General features: G+C 34.4%; 1 protein-coding gene across 5 annotated transcripts in view; it reads left to right on the forward strand.

The window, feature by feature from the left end:
• The window catches only part of LOC120779472 (glutamate receptor ionotropic, kainate 2), a 209640-nt gene that overhangs the window by 168516 nt on the left and 15177 nt on the right, over positions 1 to 25947 (forward strand). The window contains exon 1 of one of the 5 annotated variants that reach the window (XM_040111744.1): positions 21323 to 21364. The exons of the other annotated variants lie outside the window; for them this stretch is intronic. The gene's annotated coding sequence lies outside the window, so the exon portion shown is untranslated. Of the gene's footprint in view, positions 1 to 21322; positions 21365 to 25947 lie in introns of those variants that run through there. 5 annotated transcript variants of the gene reach the window in all.

The following is a 25947-nucleotide window of genomic DNA, read 5'->3' on the forward strand; positions in this document are numbered from 1 at the left end:
ATCGGAATCAAATTCTTGTATGGAAAACTTTCACATTTGACAAGATATATTCACGAAATTTAGTACAGATTATTTTCTAAGGCAACAATGTAATCTCCGAAGAAATTGTTCAGATCGGTTAACTATAACATATAGCTGTCATACAAACTTAACGATCGGAATCAAGTTCTTGTATGGACAACTTTCACATTTGACAAGATATATTCACGAAATTTGGTATATATTATTTTCTAAAGCAAAAGCAACAATGTAATCTCCGAAGAAATTGTTCAGATCGGTTAACTATAGCATATAGCTGCCATACAAACTGAACGATCGGAATCAAATTCTTGTATAGAAAACTTTCACATTTGACAAGATATATTCACGAAATTTAGTACAGATTATTTTCTAAAGCAAAAGCAACAATGTAATATCCGAAGAAATTGTTCAGATCGGTTAACTATAGCATATAGCTGCCATACAAACTGAACGATCGGAATCAAGTTCTTGTATGGAAAACTTTCACATTTGACAAGATATATTCACGAAATTTGGTTTATATTATTTTCTAAAGCAACAATATAATCTCCGATGAAATTGTTTAGATCGGTTAACTAGAGCATATAGCTGCCGTACAAACTGAACGATCGGAATCAAGTTCTTGTATGGACAACTTTCACATTTAACTATAGCATATAGCTGCCATACAAACTGAACGATCGGAATCAAGTTCTTGTATGGACTACTTTCACATTTGACAAGATATATTACAACAATATAATCTCCGATGAAATTGTTTAGATCGGTTAACTAGAGCATATAGCTGCCGTACAAACTGAACGATCGGAATCAAGTTCTTGTATGGACAACTTACAAACTTACTATAGCATATAGCTGCCATACAAACTGAACGATCGGAATCAAGTTCTTGTATGGACTACTTTCACATTTGACAAGATATATTACAACAATATAATCTCCGATGAAATTGTTTAGATCGGTTAACTAGAGCATATAGCTGCCGTACAAACTGAACGATCGGAATCAAGTTCTTGCATGGACAACTTTCACATTTAACTATAGCATATAGCTGCCATACAAACTGAACGATCGGAATCAAGTTCTTGTATGGACTACTTTCACATTTGACAAGATATATTACAACAATATAATCTCCGATGAAATTGTTTAGATCGGTTAACTAGAGCATATAGCTGCCGTACAAACTGAACGATCGGAATCAAGTTCTTGTATGGACAACTTTCACATTTGACAAGATATATTCACGAAATTTGTTATAGATTATTTTCTAAAGCAACAATGTAATCTCCGATGAAATTGTTTAGATCGGTTAACTATAGCATATAGCTGCCATACAAACTGAACTATCGGAAAAATGTTCTTGTATGGAAGTGGTTTGCATTTGGCAAGACATAGTCATGAAATTTGGTATATATTATTTTCTAAAGCCACACTGTAATCTCCGAAGAAATTGTTTAGATCGGTTAACTATAGCATATAGCTGCCATACAAACTGAACGATCGGAATCAAGTTCTTGTATGGACTACTTTCACATTTGACAAGATATATTCACGAAATTTGGTCTATATTATATTCTAAAGCAACAATGTAATCTCCGAAGAAATTGATCAGATCGGTTAACTATAGCATATAGCTTCCATACAAACTGAACACATAGTTACTAACAGAAATGCACCTGTGGAACCGAAGTTAACGTTTTTTGTTCTTATTTTTAATATTTCTTTTTGCTCTTGGTATTTTTTACACGTGGGCGACGAAGCCGAGTGTTCCTCCCCACAGTTTGCACACTGTGATCGCGAAAAGTTATTTGGAGAATGAGGTGGAAAATTACAATTTACGCATATAGTACGATTCTTACAGTGTTTCACCGTATGGCCTAACAATTGACAATTTTTGCAGCGCATAGGATTTGGGATGTATTCTCGTACCTTCACAGTGTTCCAAGAAATAGAAAGTTTGCTGGGGAGTGTGTATAGGTAAAATGTTATAAGAACAAGACCAGTGGGTTTAGGTGTACCATCTATGATTCTGTTGAATTTGTAAACTGAGGTAACGTGTTGTGCTTTAAGTTCACTGACAATCTCTTCCTCTGGTATGTTATTGAGGAAAGGCGCGTAAATTGTGCCTTTGATGTTATTTAGGGATAACTCTTTGGTTTTCAAGAATTTATCGTCCACCTCTTTGCTTTTGACAAGCATGAGGAGACTTCCATCGCGTAGCGTAGCTTTGGAGATTATTTCCTTACTAACGAGTTGAATTGCTCTATGGACGACAAAGCACGAGTACTCTGTTATGTGTTTTACTGTATCTTTTGCGGAAAGAGTTATACATTTTGTGTTTTGAGTTTGCACGACGGGAAGATCTGGGAATTCAATGGGATTTTTTTGATTTTGTCTTTTTTCTTGTGTTTTGGGCTTTCACTTAACAGAGAAAACATGTTTTCTCTTCGGTCGAGTAGCCCCGGGGCCGTGATTTTTAATATTTTTGTTTTTGTTTATTTGAGATCAACACACTTATAAAGAACGAAAATTTATTTAAGCGAGAACGTGAGAACGATTGAGTAAGCGAATTTATCACCGATGACGTCCGTTCACGCGGAGTATTAGTCGAAGACTGATGCCTAAACTAATTAACCTCAGAATCATTATATAGTTCAAAAGCATTTTTTCGAAAAGCAACTATTTTGTAAGTCGTGATTTATAAAAATATTGAATTAATCTCAATCTAAATTAAATTAAAAAACACCAAGTATGTACCATAAATAATGGCAGATCAAAGAGGACTACTAACTTGATGCTTGGCAACGATAACGCAGATAACATGCAGCATATAATCAATTGTAAATTAGGCAAACCATCGAAAAGCAAGAAATATTTTTTTAGGGTGATCTTTGACTTAAAAATCGGTGGTTCACCAAATTTGTTTGCAAAGAAACCCACCTCAAGATGCAATTAGTAATGAAATTTTGTTCTTAATCGAGTATTGATCCGTCACTCTGTCTGATTCTGTCAGTTCGATTCATGTCCACGAATTGAACCGATCTATCAGCGATAGAGAACAACTTTGAATCACTTACGATCAGCTTATACATGATTTGGTTATGAACGTTCGTTTAAGCAGAAAATAACCGTAAATGATTCAAACTCATACTTAAATGATTGAAATGTTAGACAACGTTCGGGTTGTATATCATCTCCTATACACCGATTTACTCGTGCACTTCTGTTCTATTTCAAATACACACATATGTATGCACACATATAATATGCTGACAGATGTTTTTACGCATCGAAAATTTGTAACATGCGCACTTGTTCAAAGCTCATACATGTTTTGCCACATATGATTCAAATCAATCCAGCAGAAAATTTGCCGTACTCGTAGCTTGAACGCAGTCACACATTCGTTAGATTCAAGCAATCGTCGCAACGCTATGAACTGACATGATACGATTTGAATCGAAGTCAGCCATAACGTTTACTCGATCGTGCGTCACATCAGTTGACGCTGTTCGGTACTCGAACTGATCAACAATGTTATCTACGATGAACTAAATTGATTTGATTGTGTTTTTGGCAGGACTGTTTGCTAATGAGGCAATGAAAATTTTTTTTATACAGTGCAATCGATTACATCATTGACAGAAATTACGAATAAAATTTATGAGTTTACTGGATTGGATGAAGGCAATCTAAATCCTCATCTAAAACTAGAAGAAAACAACTTTTAGGTTCATACCAGAAATAATAGTGTGAACATTAAAAATTCTCATTCGGGACAAAGGGAACATAGAATTATTTTTTATCAAAACAGACCAGTTTCAGGGCAATGTCGGCCACAACGAAATCAAAGTTTTCAGGACGATAACGTCCACAAAATCCAAATTCCTCAGGACAACAGTATCGTTCACAATCTGGACAACGTCAAATGAGTTTCTATGCACAACAATATAACCAAGCAAGACAGCCATCGGGACATAGTCATCCAAATTATTCAAGACAAATTCAAGCAAATCAAAACTTTTTTAATTACTCGAGACAGCAAAGAGCTTCGAAAATAGTAGACAACAACCACAAAGAAGGGAACCAGAACCCATGGATGTTGAAAAAATGAGTAGAACAGGTGATCTACAAGAATCAAATACGAACGAGGAGTTTCTTACAAACTAGCCTCGGAGTCTTGGGAAGATAAAATTATAATTGTATTAACTATTTTCAGCAACATCTTTATGCTCTGATTGACTCAGGCTCAAGAAATAAGCATAATGCCAAAAAATAATAAAAAAAAGTTTCCAGTGCTTGAAAGTGAAAGCTATAGTCCTTTCACTTTAAACTAAATACTTCAAACGGAATAATTAAAACACCAAATATTAAAGTAAATAGTCCTTGTTCAAAAGAATTCAAATATCGGGAAAACGCCACAATGAGATGGTTATTAATGGATTTTAATAAATCGAAAAGATGACTATAATTTAAAAAAATTGTGCGAATCTTCCATTTCACATGAAAATATTAAAGGAGTAAGTTTATTCATTGGATATAAGCGAAGGTAAGAACATCAACCTTGATAATTTAAAATAAAATAAGAAAAAAGTCACTGAAAAATTATTGAAAACTTTAAGAAACTTATTTACAAAGAAGGGGGCATGCTCTCAGCTGCAAAAACAGTGGTGTACGAAATAAAACCAGTAACGGATCAACAAATAAATTCAAGAATATACTATAGTAAGACTCCCTCCCAAACATGAAGAAGAAGAAAAACGACAATTTTCTGAATTAGAAGTGCAAGGAATAGTTTGGAAAAGTCATAATAGATATATCTCACCAATCTTAAAAACACCAAAGAAGAAATTTAGACTAGTAGTCAGTTGATTGACTTCGGCGGGCCCCGAAATATCATCCATTCTACCAAGCTAAATTATGAAATTATGCTAAATATTAATTCTTCAGTCTGCTGAATGGCAGTGAAAACATATCGCCAGAAGATGGTGAACTCAATTCCCAATCGATGACGATGAAGCAGACGTTGCATTGTCCGACAATGAAGATATTCAAATAGCAACTATCCGTCTGAAGAAAAACAAAGCGGCGGTGGTCGATGGATTGCCGCCCAAGCTATTCAATAACGGCGGCGAAGAACTGATAAGGAGCATGCAACAGCTTCTTTGTAAAATATGGTCGGACGAAAGAATGCCCGACGATTGGGCTTCCTTAACATTGCATATAAGGTTCTATCGAGCGTATTGTGTGAAAGATTAAAGCCCCCGTCAACGAACTGATTGGCTTTAAAAAAGATCAACAAACACCACTTCTTCGCCGATTTCGAAGCTGCTTTAGACAGCACGGAAAGGAGATGCCTTTATATGATATATCTGAATTTGGTATCCCCGCAAAGCTAGCACGGCTGTGTAAACTGAAGTTGATCAAACCAAAAGCTACGTCAAGTTCAGGAAGGACCTATCCGAGCCTTTCGATACCAAACGAGGTTTCAGGCAAGGCGTCTCCTTTTCGTGCGACTCCCACAATCTGATCTTGGAGAAAATAGGTCGAGGTGCAGAACTAAAAAGGGAATGTACTGTCTGTGTACAACTGCTGGCGTATGCCTATGATATTGATATCATCGGCCTCAACACCTGCGCCGTTAGTTCTGCTTTCTCCAGACTGGACAAGGAAGCAAAGCAAATGGGTCTGGTAATGAAAGAGGGCAAGCTCTCACGTCACTGTTGACAGTCATATATTCGAAGTCGTAGATAATTTCGTCTATCTTGGAACCAACACCAACAATAATGTCAACCTCGAAAGCCAACGCAGAATAACTCTTGCCGACAGGTGCTACTTCGGACTGAGTAGGCAGTTGAGAAATAAAGTCTTCTCTCGACGAACAAAGACCAAACTTTATAAGTCACTCATTATTTCCGTTCTGCTATATGGTTCAGAGGGTTGGACTATGACAACATCTGATGAGTCGACGTTACGAGTTTTCGAGAGAAAGGTTCTGCGGAAGATTTGTGGTCCTTTTTGCATTGACCACGGCGAATATCGCATTCGATGGGACGATGAGCTGTATGAGATATACGACGACATTAAAACACAGTGGCTACGCTGGCTAGGTCATGTCATCGGAATAGACGAAAACACTCCAGCTCTAAAAGTTTTCGACGCAGTACCGGCCGGGGAAGCATTGGAAGAAGAATATCTCCAATCCGCTGGAAAGACCAGATGGAGAAGGGCCTGACTTCACTCGGAATCAATTGGGGCCATGTAGCGAAAAGGAGAAACGACTAGCGTCGATGCGGTGTTTAGGCCAGTAAAGAAGAAGTCAGTTGATTATAAGAGATTAAATCAATTAACTGTAGACGATAAGTATCCTCTACCAAATATCCAAGGAATTTTGGATAAATTGGAGAAAGCACGGTACTTTAGTAGAATACATTTAGGAAAAGGTTACCGCCAGATGTTAGTGGCAGAAAAGGATATGAAAAAAACAGCTTTTGTTGCACCGACAGGACTATATAGTTACGGCCGAATGTCTTTCGAATTGAAAAATGTCCCATCTTTATTCCAAAGATTTATGAACGACATATTGAGAGAATAGATAAATAAAATTGAGTCGTATATTTAGACCACATACTAATATTAACTTCTTTAGAAGAGCTCAATGAGCTTAGAGAATTTTTTTGAAGTTACAAGAAAACAAATTAAAGCAAGTATGAAACGACTAAGTTCGGGTGCAACCGAACATTTTACATACTTGCAACTTGCAGGAATCATAGCCATGAAAATACCTTACGAAGTGAAACGTCAACCAGAATATCAGAATCTAAACTATTATATATATATATATTTATGTGGGGATTACACCCACGCACTTACGATGTAGTTTTCTTCTGTTCAAATAAAATTTACGCTTGCAATCTTCTATAGTTTTACACTTTATAATATGATAGTTTTATTTTATAACACGGATGAATATTACAAAGGAACGATTAACAATTAACTTTAAATTTACACGAATAGGATATTTAGTTTTTTTTAAAAAGAGAAAAAGATGTTGGTAGTTGAGTTTCTTTAAAAAGGATACACTTCGGTCGTCTTCTGATATATTCGTCAAATGTGCACGGCTACGCGTTTACTCAACAAGTGTTCGTCTAACATTCGCACTTTCTGGTTTTGCGCTTGTTTCAGCGTTGCTCAACCTCACAGCGTTGCTCAACCCCACAACTCGGCCATCCTGCATTGTTTTCGAATAAGCCGTTGTCTTCGTTATGAAAATTTGACCATGGCTTCATAAATTCTGCACAAGTCGTCGTTCGATTTGGACCTTCGGTTACGCCAACTTTTTTAACATCGTAGGTATTATTAGCTTTGACTTTAGTAATTTTATTACTAAATATTTTGGTTTTAATTTGAGTCCACCACCAAATTGCGTTCTCTTCACGGCGACTAGATCGTTAATTGCATATTGGTTAGCTTCTTTGCGTCTAAGGTTATATGTCTTTTTGTTTTCAGCTTGGATCTTCAATATTTGTTCTTTTGCATGTTGCCGTATTTCGTCTCTTACTTCTTGGAGTTGTGACCTTATTTCTTCTTCGATGAGTTGTTTGATGTTTAAGTCATCAGCTGTACGCATTTTAACGCCCGTTAATAATTCTGTTGTAAGTGGAATTTATTACTTGTTGTACTCTGTCTGTGAATTTGTACCATTTCATCGGATCATTCTTGCTTAGTTTCGTTAAAACATTAATAATAATCGTGTTTAATCGCTCTATTTGACCATTGGCGCGCGGCAAGCCAGTCGTTATTTTAACATGTTTAATGTTCTCGTCTTCACAATAACGCCGAAAATCGTCAGACGTGAAAGCTGATCCACGGTCTGTGATTATGTGTATTGGATTTTCGAATGTTGTACTTTGTATTTTCAAACGGCTGATAGCTTCGTGTGATGAAGTCGTCTTTGTTGGGTATAACCAAGCGAATTTCGTAAACGAATCAATTACGGCGAATATAAGTTTATAGAGTTTATTGGTTGACTCTAGGGGACCAAGAAAATCTACGTGATACGTGTAAAGAGGATTTTCTCCTTCACCTTCTTTTTTACCCAATTTTCTATTTGACACAATGCATGCTACACAATTGTCGATATGCATTTTTATTTTCTCTTCAAGCTTTGGAATAAAAAATTCTTGACAAATCAAATCTTTTGTTTTTTTAATCGCAATGTGCCCCTTTTCATTAGCGCGTCGAATTATCTCTCTTTGCATGCTTTTGGGTACTACGAATAATTCGATATCGTTGACTATTTTGTGAAGAATGCCACCTTTTTCAAAATAGTCGTTGTAGCTTTGTTTTTCTTGTAGAATTTGCTTTATCGTATTTAGTTCTTCGTCGTGTTCTTGTGCACGTCGTAAGCAAGCAAGAAAATCGTTATCGCTTATCATCATTTTTGGATTGCGGCTAAGAGCGTCAACGTGCCTCATTCGACTTCCGGATCGATGTTCTACTTTTTAATCGTATTCTTGCAGAAAAAGGATCCATCGCGCGACTCTTGTATTCAAATCCTTTTTCTCAAGCGTTTTTGTTAAAGCGTTACAATCAGTTATTAGTTTAAAGTGTATACCCAATAAGTACACTCGAAACTTTTTCAGCGCTTCTATTACAGCTAATATTTCTAATTCGTAACTGGAATACTTACGTTCAGCTTCAGACGTCTTTTTGCTCATGTAGTAAATTGGATGTAATTCGTTGTCATCTGGTAGTTTTTGCAGTAATACGGCACCATAGCCGTCAGCGGAAGCGTCTGTATGAACTTCAGTTTCATACTTCTGATTGAATATACCTAACACCGGTTTCTTCAGTAAATTAATTGCAGCTATCTCGTCTCGATTTATTTGGAACTTTTTACCTTGTTTCGTCAGATCAGATAATGGTTTGGAAATTAACGCAAATGATGGTACAAATTTCCGAAAGTATCCGGCTAAACCCAGGAAACTTTGTAATTCTTTTAAATTTTTCGGCAATGGATACTTAACTAAAGCTTCGATTTTACTTGGAGATGGTGAAATTTTTTGATTTTCAATCACATGACCCAAAAATTCTACTCGCTTTTTAAAAATTGACATTTTTTCCAATTAATTACAAGTCCATAGTCTTTACACTGGTTCAACACTTCTTCTAAATTACGCACTGCATCATTTTCGTTCATGGCTGGTACGATTATGTCGTCTATGTAAGGGAGTGCTATCCCATTACGCATTAAATCACGGAAAATTGCATTGACATGTCTTTGGAAAACACCCGGAGAGTTCGACAAGCCAAATGGAACTTTTAAAAACTGATACTGTCCGCCATGTGTAACGAATGACGTGTATTTGCGGCTAGATTCAGACACAGGTACATGGAAAAATCCATTTTTTAAGTCAATTGTGCTAAATATTTTTGCGTTTTGCAATCGGTCTAGCTGGTCTTCAATCAAAGGTAACGGAAATCTATCTTTTACAATTACTTTATTTTATGGTCTATAATCTACACACAATCTTGGACTACCGTCTCTTTTTTTTTACTAAAACCACCGGACTACTAAAATCAGAATTTGAATTTTCAATTATGCCGTCTTTGATCCACTGATCTATTTGATCATCAACAATAATTCTTTGTGTTAGTGGCAGTCTACGCGGTCTAAACGATATTGGAGTTTCATCACTTAAAACGATATTCATTTGCACATTTGTTGATTTGCACTTATTCGGCTTATATTCTCATACCATATTACGCACTTTTTCTTTCGCTTCCACACTGTTTGTTTCATCAATATCAAAATTGTCTACTAAGTTGGCGATTACATGAGGCAACTTTAGTTGCTAATTCTCGGGCGATTCTCTTTTGCTGTCGCCCATTACCTTCACACGAGCAACTTGTGTTGCGCAACTCTGTTCGAGTTTTTTTCTCATTCTCTTTCACTTTACTTTAACCCATTGTCTACTCTTTACTTTAACCCATTGTCGTTTCTTTTTCCTTGTAGGTATTTGGGCCACTCTATCACATACATTAATCAGCTCTGTCAATTAAGAAATACATTTTATTTATTAAAACAAAGATATATCACCCTTTTTACTATCGTCTGAATCAATTTGTATGGCTTCCTCCATACATTTCACAATATCTTTAATTAATTCGATTTTTTCATCATACTCCATTTTCTAAAATATTTATATTACATTATGTATATTTGTATACATATTTGCAAATTACTTACCAAAAGATGAAATTAAATTTTTTTATATATATTCAAAATAATAATTTCAAAAAAATATACGCAAATGCAACTATGTACCACGAAAGAAAGAACACGAATGCCGAAAATCGTCGCAGCGAACTGTTACGAATAAGAACACAAAGCGAGTTGCTGAACACTGGAAACTCGGCGCGATTCCCCTCTCCTCGTCGCCCCCTCGCCTATAAACCAAGAGTTGCCGCAACAAAAGTTGCCGTGTGTGATAAGGCTCTAAAGAGTCCACTTGCATCATATTAAAAACGTTTTCTACATTGTCACAAGGAATTTTTCGAATAGAAAGTCCATCACGATTTATTTGTATATCTGCTTGCAAACAAAAATCTTCGCCGATCACTACGTCTATGTCCATTAATTTTGATTGGACCACCAAAAAATTTAAACAAAAATCTTGATTTTCAATACTTATATCAATACTAAGTTCTCCAATTGGTTTGATATTATTACCTGCCGTACGTTCACCAAAACCTATTAAACAAATGTTTGTTTCTTTCAACACAGGTTCTCGTAGCGACTTGAAAACATTATCCGTAATTAAATTAAATTTACTTTCCGTATCAAATAAGCAATAGTATTTCTTTCGATCGATAAACACTTCTTTGTTCATAATACTGCTTTTGGCACACAAACGAGTATTACATTTTTCGTTTTTATTTTCAACTTGTGGGCAGTCTTTGGAAATATGCCCAAATTTTTTGCACTGGAAACACTTGGTGTCTTTCGCTTTGTCTTTGCACTCTGAGCTTTTGTGCCCTTTTGTACCACAATTAAAACAAGTTATGGTTTTACTGTCGTATTTAGCCAATTTATTTTCAGATGATTTCACTTCAAAACTTTCTTTGTTATTTTTCCGAATCGATTCATACACTTTTAGTTTTTCTTTAAATTGTTTTAAGTCTGATGCACCATATAACACTGTTTTATTTAAATTCAAATCACTTATACCATCGATCACGTATTGTATCAATGCATTGTTTTCAACGTTAACACCCATTGCTAATTGTTTCATATACAAAAAATATTCTTGCACACTTTCATCCTTTTTTATTTTTCTCCAAGTAAGTTGTTTGTATATCTGCGCACTGTTTACAATTGTTTTGAATTCTTATTCTAAAGCCACTTTTAATTTTTGCCACGAAGTGATTCCGCGTTCACTTTGAATAAACAGTTTAGCTAAACCTGGTAGAGATTTTTTGGCAAATATAAACTTTTGGAATTCGTCCCACCCCATTAAAGTAGACGTTTCTTCGAATTCGGCCAACCACACTTCGACATCGATTTTGTCACTTCCATCAAAACAACGAATAGAGTCTTCTATGTCACGAAAGTTCATCGAAAAACGAGACATTTGTGTTTTTTCTGTTTCTTCCCCTCTTTTGCACGCTGTAGGTTTATCGTTTGAGAAGCAACAACAACACAATGGCCGGCATGTACACAAAACAACGCAGTTGTCCATTTTGTATGTACACAATTTCGTTGTGGCCATACTAATACCTTTCACTTCAATGAAATTTTAATATTTTGTTCAAAGTGAAATTTTTTATGCAAAAAATAAGTAAATAGGTCAATATTTTTCTTTAAATTATCAATTGTTATTACAAATGATATAATAGAGCTATAATATAGCTATTTTATGCTTTTATTTGTAAAATAACATCAAGTTTGTTAGAGCTGTGAATAGTTTTACATTTTACATATTAGTGGCATCACCACTCTACCTCCTCTTTCTATCTTCCATTCCACTGTCAACTCTACTGTCGTCGTACTGTCGTTGGCAAAAATAGGAGGATATTGAAGTTAGCGAGAACGACAACTGTCGGCCTGCAGTCGTGTAGTCGTGCAGCTGTCAAAATAACACTGCCCATAAGAACGTGTGTATTTTAATATTTGACAGATGTAGTTTGTAGTCTGTCGTAGCCATTGTGTTTACACTTTCAAATGTGATGCTACTTGCGCCAGAGTCGTCAAAGCTGCGCATAACATCACCATCATCGTCGTCGTCATTGTCTTCGGCATCTTTGTCGTCATCTTCATCTTCGTCGTCACATTCTATATCGTCGTTCTCTGCTGCTGCGCGTAGCAACGTAGCTCTTTGCAAATTTCGAAAAATGTATAGTGTCAAATTACATACACTGCATGTCAAACCTAATACGTTACAGATTGATAGCAAATCGGCAGCTTTCAAACTGTTTTCTATGAAGATCAATTTCTGTGTATAGCGCTCATCGTTTTCGTCGAATTCAAAGCCAGTAAATTCCCGTAAGCGTTTTCGGTTTAGTCTATCTCCTTCTGTTTCGAAAATGAATTTGTGTAGAGCCGTTATACATTCTTTTCGGCTTGCTCTTAGCTTCTGACGAACAAATTCGAAATTCTGCAAACACGCCATCACTGTACACAATTATTGCATCACTTTTTAACAAAATTTTTGAACTTTATGCTTCTTGTTTTTTTGTTTTTTTTGGTTGAGCCCTATGCTTCTTTTTAATTGAAACACTTTTCTTTTTACGATGATTGAGTCTATGCTCCTTTTTTCTAGCGCTTTTCACTTCACAATGATTGAGTCTATGTTTCTTTTTAATTTTTCTTTTAGTTGAGCCCCCAAAATATGTGGGGATTACACCCACGCACTTACGAAGTAGTTTTCTTCTGTTCAAATAAAATTTACGCTTGCAATCTTCTATTGTTTTACACTTTAGAATATGATAGTTTTATTTTATAACACGGATGAATATTACACAAGAACGATTAACAATTAACTTTAAATTTACACGAATAGGATATTTAGTTTTTAAAAAGAGAAAAAGATGTTGGTAGTAGAGTTTCTTTAAAAAGGATACGCTTCGGTCGTCTTCTGATGAATTCGTCAAATGCGCACGGCTACGCGTTTACTCAACAAGTGTTCGTCTAACATGCGAAAAAGGGTTTCAGCGTTGCTCAACCCCACATTTATTCTTATACACTGATCGAAATATTCGGCATAGATTTGTTAGTATAACCAGAACCATTATATGTAGTACATGGGAGTTGGGGTAGTATCGGCCCGATGTTATCCATCAACTTTTATCATGCTACATTCAATGTTCTTTGGGTTTCATTAAGGTACCTCACATACAATCACCTGGAGCAAAGTCACCCGGATAGGTCAAGTTTTGGCGCAATTGTATCTATTTTAAGCACAGAAGTATACTATTAAGAGTAAAACGCGTTCTGTAATTTTTATTGAGATAAATCAAATATTGGTGGATATCCAGCATAAAGTCACCTGGAAGCTCGAAAATCTTAGGTATATTGGTGCTCAGAGAAGTATTAACTGGACTCAAGCCATTTTTGATACTCGGAACTACTATCATCAGAAAAAGATACTGTCTGAATTTCAATTTTATATCTCACAGAATGAATGATATCTTCGGTCAAAAGTCAACTATAAATATTGGGGTTCATATATTCGGTACAGTGGAATAGTTTTTGTTTGATTTTGGCCATTTTTGATCATGAGGTGGCATTCTTTAAAGGAATTGTTTCTGTAAAACTGTATTCCGTTATATGAATTACTTTTTGATTTGATATGGAATTTCACCAAAAAGTGGGCAATGCCACGCCCATTGTCCAATTTACACTTATTGACTTATTGAACTTTTAGTAGTTTTGAACAGTATATGCTATATGCGCAAGTAAGTGATGTTATACTATTTACATATATTCAGATTTCATCCATTTTCACACTGTCAGTAGAAGTTCTGATAATATTCGAGCTCTTCAGTTGTAGCTTGAGTGGTTTAGAAGATATGTACATTAAACCTATTAGAGGGCGTGGCCACTCCCACTTTTTCAAAATTTCTAAACACATTTGCCTCTTGCTACTACGATGTCCTGTACAAAATTGCAGTTTTATTTAGTGCTTAGTTATCGTCATCCTGATCATTTACATATAATACTAGCTGACCCCGCAGCCGTTGTCCTGCGTGAAATTATGTATTTTGAAATGAAAAGAAAGTTGAATTTATCATTTAATTTAATTTTTTTTTTTCAATGTAACGCAGCTTGATAAACAACATTTTTTGGTTTATGTTCCGGTGTACAGAAAAGATGGTTTTCCAACTCGTGAGCACGCCACGGCCGTATGAAAAACATAACATTTCCAAATTTATGCCTCACACTATGCGACTATCTTTAGGTGATTGTCATCTCACATGCAATTTTCATTGGAAACGAAATACGTTTGAACTGAAATGGGAAATCTTTAGAACTCAAAGGAATTCGTAGAATCAAGCATTCTGCCCCTTGTGTTCGATAGGTGCGTCACAATCAGTCGGGTTCCATTACACAGTTTCGTGGCATGATGATTGCGAAACATAATAACGACCTATCCTACTTTGAGACGCAAATGATGCGGTGGCATACCAAGCCTGTCCAAAGAATTTAGAAATACCACTGGATAATTCACGGCGCCGTCTTCGTTGTCAAGACGATCGATCAATGTGTATGAGTGCAAGTCTCCCGGAATTTGACTTTAAATCTTCCAGTTTAAGTCAACAACATCGGTATTTTTGGCAGCTAACATTGCGCGTTCACTTACGGAATCGTAGTTACGATAATTTCGACGATGCATTCCATGTATAATATCAGGGTATTTCCGAATAGAGCAACGTTCTCGTAAACGGATCTCTGACGAAAGTTGAGAAAAAACTCGTCAATGTTAATTTTGTTGCTGGCGGTGTTTCCACTGGCTGTACTGTATTCTTTGAGTTGAGATACACATTAATATAAACACATAAATAGCATGGTTTGAATTTGGTTAGCATTTTCATTAATGTTTAAATTGAAAAAAAGTTGTGGTAGTGATATAACTACAATAGTTGGACATATGCTACCGCGGAGATTTTTGTAGACATTATGATGTTCTTCAATATTGTTGTACATTATTTTGTTCTATCGCTAATAGTTTCGGCAGCACATTCGGCGAAAGACATTTTAAGACTCATTTTTCTACACCTTCGGTTGCATTGTTCAAATTTTACCAAGGATTCCTAATTTTTTTTCAAAATGAAATGTAGCCTATGTTAAATTGGAAGAATGTAGCATTCCATTGGTGAAAGAATTTTTCAAATCCGCCCAGTACTTTTTCAGCCTATTCATTACAAACATACAAAAATAGGTACAAATCTTTCCTCTTTATAATATTAGTGTAGATAAGCAACCCTATATATGTATATCTCGTTTCGTTTTAGGTGATACCTACAAATACAGGCAGATAAATGTAGTTTTCTTCAAAGAGAAACTAAATTGTTAAGGCAAGACATCAAGCCTAACCCAGATAAAATTGTTGCAATACAAAGACTACTGAAACAAAAAACTGAGAAACAATTGAAAGAATTTTTAGGAACAGCAGGTTACTACGTATATAGAGAATGCATGAATGATTATTCAAAAATAGCTTATCCCAGGATAAAATACTAAAAAAAGGTAATGAAATAAATACCAAAGGCCCACAATATAATGAAAGTTTTGAGAAATTAAAATCACTAATTTAGTTAACTCAATTCAAAAATTCCCAGAGTATGTTAAAGAATTCAGTATCACAACTGATGCTAATGACTATGCCATTGGGGCAGTACTTTGGGAGCTGGCCAACCAATGTGTTACATTTCAAGAACCCTAAAAACGAGCAAAAGTACTCAATAACATATTTTCGACCATACATATGTATATGTCAATAAAGTTAAAATATAAACAGATCATTGTCCAATCAAATATCTACTTAAAAAATATAAAGTAAAAGAATTTTCTCAACACCATCAGAGGTGGTTATTGAAATTATAGGAATACAACTTTGAAATAGAATAGATAAATGGAAAAAATAATGTTTTAGCTGATTTCTTGAGTCGAATTGAGAACCCACCAAAAATAAAAGAATATAACGACTATGAATCAAACCTGGAATTGTTAGAAACAATTCATTAAGCAGATGCTTGAACACTTCTCAATTAATGAAGAAGTTGTACATAAATATAAAATTCAAATTATATTCAAATACAAAGACTCCATGGAAGAAAAATAATGGAAATAAACCCTATGGATGAAGAAGAAGAGAACGATAAAACAATATGAACAAGATATATATTAAGAAACGGAATAGTAGCAATATTTTCCGAAGAATCTGCAACGGGTTACTATAAAATGCAGAAATCACTCAGTAAAATTTTTGCTGAAAAGAGAATTTTAAAATTTGTAAAATGCACAAAAAGAGCCTCAGAAATATAAGAAGAAGATGAATTACAAAAACAAATATCACATTGCCATACCCAAGAATGTATGCATAGTGGTATAAACGAAACGTATAATTTACCAAAAGATCCGGCAAATTAATGATTTTTGTGCATTTAATTAAAACACCCATCATTTAGTACAATTAAAAATTGTTTTATATTGGACTTCGAATATAACCCGAAACTGTTAATATATTTTTTTATGATTTTATGGTATACTAGCAGACCTGGTCACTCGTTGCTGTGGCTGAATTTTTTGTTATATTGCATTGTAGTAAATTCTTCACGGGGAACAGGTACCCCTTAATATAATGAAATTATTATGTACGAACGAAGACGGAAACGTTAAAGCTCGTATAAGAATCCACTGGATTGGAATTTGAAAGAGAAGTTCTTTTAATACGATTGAACAAATTGCTCATAATATAGAATTTGGCAAGAGTTAATACAAAAGAATTAATTTAAAAATATTTTTTTATACTCTCGCAACAAAGTTGTTAAGTAGAGTATTATAGTTTTGTTCACATAACGGTTGTTTGTAAGTCCTAAAACTAAAAGAGTCAGATATAGGGTTATATATACCAAAGTGATCAGAGTGACGAGTAGAGTTGAAATCCGGATGTCTGTCTGTCTGTCTGTCCGTCCGTCCGTGCAAGCTGTAACTTGAGTAAAAATTGAGATATCATGATGAAACGTATTTCTTGGCTTCATAAGAAGGTTAAGTTCGAAGATGGGCAAAATCGGCCAACTGCCACGCCCACAAAATGGCGGAAACCGAAAACCTATAAAGTGTCATAACTAAGCCATAAATATAGATATTAAAATGAAATTTGGCACAAAGGATCGCATTAGGGAGGGGCATATTTGGACGTAATTCTTTTGGAAAAGTGGGCGTGGCCCCGCCCCCTACTATGTTTTTTGTACATACTATCTCGGAAACTACTATAGCTATGTCAACCAAACTCTATAGAGTCGTTTCCTTCAGGCATTTCCATAAACAGTTCAAAAATGTAAGAAATCGGATAATAAGCACGTCCACCTCCCATACAAAGGTTATGTTGAAAATCACTAAAAGTGCGTTAACCGACTAACAAAAAACGTCAGAAACACTAAATTTTACCGAAGAAATGGCAGAAGGAAGCTGCACCCAGGCTTTCTTTAAAAATTGAAAATGGGCGTGGCGTCGCCCACTTATGGACCAAAAACCATATCTCAGGAACTACTTGACCGATTTCAATGAAATTCGGTATATAATATTTTCTTAACACCCTGATGACGTGTACGAAATATGGGTGAAATCGGTTCACATCACGCCTTCTTCCAATATAACGCTATTTTGAATTCCATCTGATACTTTCTCAGTATAATATATACATTAGGAAATAAAAATACAATTCAATACTCAACTACTTCAAAGTACACAAATTGATCTAATCTAATTAATTTTACATCAAAATAAAAAAATATGTAAATTGTTATCACTTTATCATGCGAGAGTACGAAATGTTCGGTGACACCCGAACTTAGCCCTTCCTTACTTGTTTTTATTTAAATTTCTAACAAATAGTTTAAAATCTTTAAGAATAATATTCAATTTTTTGAATTATCAATATATTTAATCTCAATTTAATTTAGCTCTAATTGGTGCACAATATTTTTGGTTAATCCGTATTTAGCTAACACAAATAGATTCGACGGTTTTCCTACACGTGAACATGCAACATATACATAGTTGACCATGAGAAAAACATGAGGGGTATTCGCTTGCTCTTGCAAGATTGCAGATTGCAAAAATACTATACCGAAATATACAAGGGCACGAGAGCACCCATTGCAGAATCGGGTGATATTTGAACGGCTGATTCGGTCAATTTATTGTGAATGACTATTATGCATGGCTATTGTGAATTGGCGCACCTTCTGCATACATTTAAAAAAAAAAGACTGTAACAAATATTTATAATTTAAATAGAAATTTTAAAATCTATTTAAAACTTTCTTTCCTCAACAATTTAACGACGTAATATGTCTTTATGTAAAATGACAGCCAAAACAGGGTTGTAATTATATTTTTGCGTGACATTGCTCGTAAATATACATGGGTTTTGGTCTGACATATTTTACAGCCATTGCAAATGATTTTCTGCGTGTGTTTGTTGTTGTGCCGGTGCACCAAGAGGAAATATATGCAATTCTTGCACCGTGCATGGGTTCTGCACGAGCAAGTGAATACCCCTATGGATTTTCCAAATTTAAACCACAAATGGACTTTGTTTGGCCTTGAGACTTATTTATCGTCATTGCAAAAGCTAAACGAACTGGAAATTGTAGCCTTCTGAATGGTATCATAGAATCCGATGGTATCATTGGAATACGTGGCAACAGGACCACTTCACCTTTAAACTTTCCAGATAATATGGTTCCTTCAAGAATATTTCCGGTGATCTTTTTGATAGCCAAACTCGCAGGAGAAAAATAGGTGAACCACTCTTTAATAGAAGATTATGTGGTGGCATTCCGGGTATATCTGTGAATTTAAAAATTCAATTGGAAAACTTACACTTTCATTTTCGTTAAGAACAGTATAGATAGATTTGAAAAACATCGCCTGGTAACATCTGTTGTATTTGGAAGTTAATTTCCTCAACGTCAACATTTTGGGCTGATAAAATAGCACGCTCACTGAGCCAATTATGATTCAAATAATTACTTTGTATATTCGGAAAAATACTCTGAATCAATTAATTTTTTTCCTCAAGAACAGTGCATAAATTATCTGGCAGTTTAATGCTGTCGAAACGCTTGCGTCGTGAATCTCTTCTTCGCGCGTTGTTGAGGTTGCATTTCTTCGGTGGCATTCGACTTAGAATAATAATTTCAACGTTTAAATATTAAAAAACTCAAAAACATGCTATTATAACACTTTAAAATGAGGAGTGCAAAATAAATTTTAATAGAAGTGGAGTAAAAACAATGAAAACAAAAATATTTGCACAATTATTAAAAAATTATGGGGAGCTTTTTATAATTTTTTCAAATATACTACTGTGATCAAATTGAAAGGTGAATTTGTAATTTATACTTCGCGTGTTTTTCGAATCGGTAAGTTGGTAGTACTGTAGTGACATATATGCTGAATTTCACGTCAAGATATTCATTAGTATTTGAGATACGCGTCGTTTTGTGAGGCTCTAAAAATTAATTCTTCGATTTTTACTATGTCTGAATTTATTCAACAAAGAAGTGCGATAATGCACCATCTCATACTGCATTGGTTATTCATGATCATTTCGCCACATTTTCAACTAATATCGCGCCGCAACCACTGTATTCGCCTGATTTTCCTTCGTGTAACTTCTCGCTATTCAGCAAATTCACATGACCACTCCGAGGACACCGTTTTGATTCGATTGAGGATATGAAAGCTGAATCGAAGAAGCCTCTCATAGCCATCACGACGAAAGATTTCTCCAAGTGCATAGATGACTCGAAAATTCGTTGGCATAAGTGTATTCCAGCGGGAGAGGAATACTTTGAAGGAAATGAAATGTAGTATATCAATTAATGAGATATCATTATTAATCACCGTTAAGTTATCTGCAAATTGGTAAATAAATTTTTGTAAATCGATTTACTATCATTGGTGAATAAATTAATAACATAAGAAGCAAGTGGAAAATAAATAGCTCGATAACCAAATTTAGTTACATATGTATATCCTGGAGCCTTAATACCTCTTATCATCAAAATACAAGTAACATATCAATCTCACGTACATACATACTTAACAGTAATCATCCAGACGTTCTCACATTTCGTCTCTTATACTAAGAGATAGGAGCTCGAAGCGTGGGCGACGACATGAAAAATTAGTCTAAGTCAATCACTATTGGTTTGTCATTTGAAGTGTAATAAAGCTAATTGTTCAAAGTACAACTCAACTTCGTTTTAATCTTTCTGGCGCAGTCGGTAGGATCTGTAAAAAAGATCCTAATAAAAAACGAACCTACATTTTCTGTGAAAAAGTGAAAATTCTTATTCCTATTTTTAAATATGCGTGCTGAAAAAAAGCAATAAACTGGGACACAAAAAGTATATTATAAACATGGTTGAATGAACTGCCTACTACAACAAAAAAAAAAAAAACAAAAAAACATTTGTACACTCGCGTCGAAAACGACCTTCATTTAACCTTCAAGGTGATCTTTTCTTGCTAATTTGACTTCGGTGTGATTTTGAATTGACCTTCACAAAGAAAGTACATGAATTAAAAACAAACAACGAAATAATAACTAAAGCAACAACATTTACCATATCCACATTGTCCTTCAATTAACCTTTTTCTGCTGTGGTGAATAATTTTAGTGTAACTCTATCACAAGGCGCAACAACAAACAGTGAAGAGACAAATTCTAACTCTACAAGAAGAGCAATATAAAAGAGTAATTGATACGTAGATCACAAAATGTGAAATGCACATAACATAAAATACGCAGCAACAAAATAAGTAGATGGACATTAATACAGAACTACAGTATTTGAGTGAAAACTTTCAAACATTGAGCATAAACCCTACAATCAATATGGCTGAGGAACAATAAAGAAGAGAACTTGTGCTGCAGAACATTAAATTAATTCAGGCCTTTAACGGCGATAGCAATTATTTGGCGCTCATTTTATTCTAATAGCGTTTTACGCACTTTGCGAGGACCAGCGTTAGACGTCGTAAGAAGAGAGCAACCGGTTGACTGGTCAACACTGCGGCAACTTCTAATTGACGAATTTGGTGAGCACACTCCAATAGCAACACTTATACTGCAAGTTAGTAACATTAGGTTTAAGCACAGCGTGAGAATTTTATGTGAAGAAATAAATAACGAAATTCGTAAAATTAAAGATTGTATTAAATTAAAAACTGCAAGTAGCTCTACCAAAGAATTTCTGAATAATGAACTAGAACAAATTAGTATGAAAACTCTTAAACGAGCATTACCAAACTCCTTAACAGCATTAATTAATGCAAACTTAGCCACAAACATTAAATCCGCAATTAAAATTTTAAAAGAAAATGGTGATTTTGATGATGACAGAAACATAAATAAGAATAAACAAAATATAAGAAATAATACACTTATAAATAACCGAGCTCCTAATTATTCAAATCAAAATAGCTTTTATCGAAACGAATTTAAATACTTTTCCAACCAGATAGATACCATTTAGGGCAGACTTTAAATACAAATAACTATTACACGGGAGGGGTCCCATTAGGCAACAATGATTTTAGTAAAATGCAATCCAGATAGATTGATCGCGTTCAACCTCTTCAGCCAACGAATTTCAGTTCTCCGTTTAACATAAGCAACAACCGTAATACTACCAATTTATGCAATAACCCGCAGACAAATTCATTTCAGGCATCAAAAAAAGATGCGACAAATTCAAAATCAGAATTCGTAGATATGGACGACCTGAGCCAATGGAACAAGATTTTTCAAATTTTCAATTAGAAGCCTCGGAACATTACCCACCATTAGATTAACAATAAACAACAAACAAATAATATTTCTAGTAGATACGGGCTCATCAGTTATCCTAATTAGACCGTTTGTACTTAGTAATGAAGCTATTCAAGGTAAACCAATCGTTTTAAAAACAGCAACAGGAAAAGTTTTGTTAGACAAAGTACAAGAAGTCGTTACTTTTGGAAACCAGAATTTAAAACTTTTTGAGTTCGATTTTTCTAATAAATATGAAGGGCTTTTAGGATCTGATATATTAAAAAAACTTAACTCAAAGATAAATTTAGAAAATAATACTATTATCTTAAACGATCAGATGTATAACTTCTTAGAAATGAAAAATTCAGATCAAAATTTCGATAATTTACTGAATATTAGCAGTGACGAAGAAGACGGAAATAATTTCAGACTAGACCATTTATACTGTGAAGAATACAAAAAGCTTAATGAATTACTAAGAAAATTTAAAAATATTTTTTATAAGGAAGGAGAGCAACTCACTTTTACACACAAAATAAAACATAAAGTAAAAACCATACATGAAGACCCAATTTATGTTAAATCCTACAGATACCCAGAAGTTCACAAAGCCGAAGTGAATAGCCAGATAACGGAAATGCTCAGGCAAAAAATTATTTGCCATAGCGGCTCTCCATATTCCGCACCTCTCTGGGTTGTACCAAAAAAAAGGATTAATCTGGGAGAGAGAAATGGAGAATAGTGTTTGACTTTCGAAAACTAAATACGATAACTGTAGATGATAGGTATCCTATTCCCAACATGGACGAAATTTTGGATAAATTAAGTAAATGTATGTATTTCTCTACAATAGATTTGGCACAGGGATTCCACCAAATCGAAATGGACCCTGCGGACAGAAAAAAGACCGCATTTTCCACCCAGAGTGGACACTATGAGTTTCTACGGATGCCTTTCGGGCTAAAAAACGCCCCCGCAACCTTCCAAAGGCTGATGAACACAGTTTTGGATGGGCTAGTTGGAAACATTTGTATGGTATATTTAGACGACATCGTCGTGTTTAGTACATCACTTCAGGAACATATCGAATCGCTCGATAAGGTTTTTCAAAGACTAGCTGACGCTAATCTGAAAATACAGTTAACTAAAAGTGAGTTCTTAAAACACGAAACAGAGTTTTTAGGGCATGTGGTGACTCCAACAGGCATAAAAGCCAACCCAAATAAAATAGAGGCAATTATGAATTATCCTATGCCTAGAACAGAGAAAGAAATAAAGCAGTTCTTAGGTCTGGCGGGATTCTATCGAAAATTCATTCGCAAATATTACTAAACCTTTGACAAAATGTTTGAGGAAGGGTAATAAAGTAAATAGCGAGAATAAAGAATATCAAAACGCCATAAATACTATAAAAATATTGATTACCCAAGATCCCATATTGGTATACCCAAACTATGATAAGCCATTTACTCTAACTACAGATGCTTCTAATGTGGCCTTAGGAGCAGTTTTAAGCTAGCAAGGCCACCCTCTTTGCTTCGCGAGCCGCACTTTAAACGAGCACGAGCTTAATTATTCGACCACGGAGAAAGAGCTTTTAGCAATGGTTTGGGCTACTAAGTATTTTAGGCCATATTTATATGGGAGAAAATTCATTATTAATAGCGATCACAGACCACTTCAATGGCTGCATAATTTAAAAGAGCCGAATACCAAGTTGCAAAGGTGGAAGATTCGCCTTAACGAGTATGACTTCGATGTGAAGTACATCCCGGGAAGGGAAAACCACGTTGCAGATGCACTTTCTCGCATTAAAATTGAGGAATATAATGCAGAAGAAGATTAAATCGCCTCAAATTGCGCAACAATTCATTCCGCTGATGAAGACAGCGAAAGTTTTATTCAAATAACTGAAAGGCCCTTGAATGTGTATAAAAATCAACTCAAAATAGTTAGAGGTAAGCAGAATAGTAGCAACATGAAAAAAGTTTTCACAAATAATTTGACTTTGATTACTTATAAAGATATAACTACAGAGTATATAAAAGAAATAATTAAAACTTACCTTTTAAAGAACAAAACAGTGATATAGTATATGTCAGATGATAATGATTTTTTGCGGCTTCAAAATATGTATAAAACTTTGATTAATAGTAGTCGAAATAGAGTTTACAGGACAACTAAGGAATTGCAAAATATTTTGGAATATTCTGAATTTAAAGCTATAGTAACAGAAATACATATAAGTGGACTTCACCAGGGCATAGAGAAAGTTGCAAAATGTTTCAAGGAAAAATATTATTATCCAAATTTTTTAAATGAAATTTCCAATATAATTAATTGTTGTGAACTTTACAATCACTGCAAAAGTGATCATATTGCCAATAAGCTTCCATTCAAAGTTACACCTCCCGTGTACGAAATACGAAATAAATTTGTGGTTGACTTTTGGAAATGGGATAATGAATATTATTTGACATGCATTCATTTGTTTTCTAAATTTGCTATAGTGGAAAAGGTGATGCGCTTAACTGGCTGGAAGCAAAAAAATCATTGCTGAAGGTATTTAATGCTATGGGGCCCCATAAACTTTGAAAATAGACCAAGATCAAGGTTTAAACATTATAAATATCAAAGAGTGGTGTAATCAGTTAAACATAGAAGTCATAGTAACAACAGGTAAAACAGGTATTGGTGATATAGAACGGCTTCATAAAACACTCAATGAAAAATTAAGAATAATAAATACATCAGAAGATAAAGAGCTTAAATACTTAGAAATAGAGCAAACACTTTATACTTATAATCATATAAATAGACATTCCACTACAGGCGAAGTTCCATATAATATTTTTTTAATAAAAAACTACCAGAAAATGATCCTCAATTAATCAAAGACAGATGAATAAATAATGTGAACAAATATAGGCAAGAAAAAGAAATTGATACTAATTTTGTAAGTGCAGAAAAATCAAGAAAAAGATTGGATAAACTATGTAATCCTTATCGACAAGTAAAACTATTACAAACGGAAAAAGATGGAGAGCACCATGTAGTTAAATTTAAAAATCAAAAAGTCAGAAAATATAAAAACCAGTTCAAACGGAAAAAGAAGAATTATTAATAAAAGGAATTTCAAAATGAATTGACCTATTTCATAGATTTAGATTATAAATATTTTATGAGATTTAACTATTTTATAGATATACACTCAGTCCTTTTTTACGCTATTTCACTTTAACACGATTATTTTTGCAGCGCAAATTCCTTTTTTTTAGGCGAATTTCTCACTTTAACGCGATTGCTTTTTTTCGTTTTTTGCTTGGTCTTAAACTTGCAGCAGAATTGGAAAATTATTTTGTAGCAAATGATACTGATGCCGAACGTGCACGAATTTTTCAAAAAGAATTGAGTCTCTGCATGTTAAGATATAAAGAACTACATCGGAATTTATTGGGTCCAAAGAGAAGCATTCAAACAAAATTAACTGAATTTATGGTGCAAACTCAGTCGGAGATGCTAAGTCAATCAGAACATCAATCCATAGTTCTTACTATTGATTCTGATACAAATTCTAGTGATATCAGTGCCGGCTATCAAAATAAGCGGCTAAGAATAATTTCCACTACGGATAATAACAGTGATTAAACATCATTCAACGGGTTTTTCAATAAATCTACCTATTTTCTATTTTCTCTTCTCTTTTATATATGGTTTTTGTTTTGTATTTTTTATGTTGTTATGAATGAATAAATCATAAGTCTGAAATTTGAAACTTATTGTAATGTTTTTGAATATTTTTTTGCGCGTATATTTTGTTATACGCGATATTTTTTATCTTCGGAACCAATTCGTTAGTTAATATTGG

The sequence above is a fragment of the Bactrocera tryoni genome, unplaced genomic scaffold, assembly GCF_016617805.1.
Source record: "Bactrocera tryoni isolate S06 unplaced genomic scaffold, CSIRO_BtryS06_freeze2 scaffold_11, whole genome shotgun sequence".
In the NCBI taxonomy this organism is placed as follows: Eukaryota; Metazoa; Arthropoda; class Insecta; order Diptera; family Tephritidae; genus Bactrocera; species Bactrocera tryoni.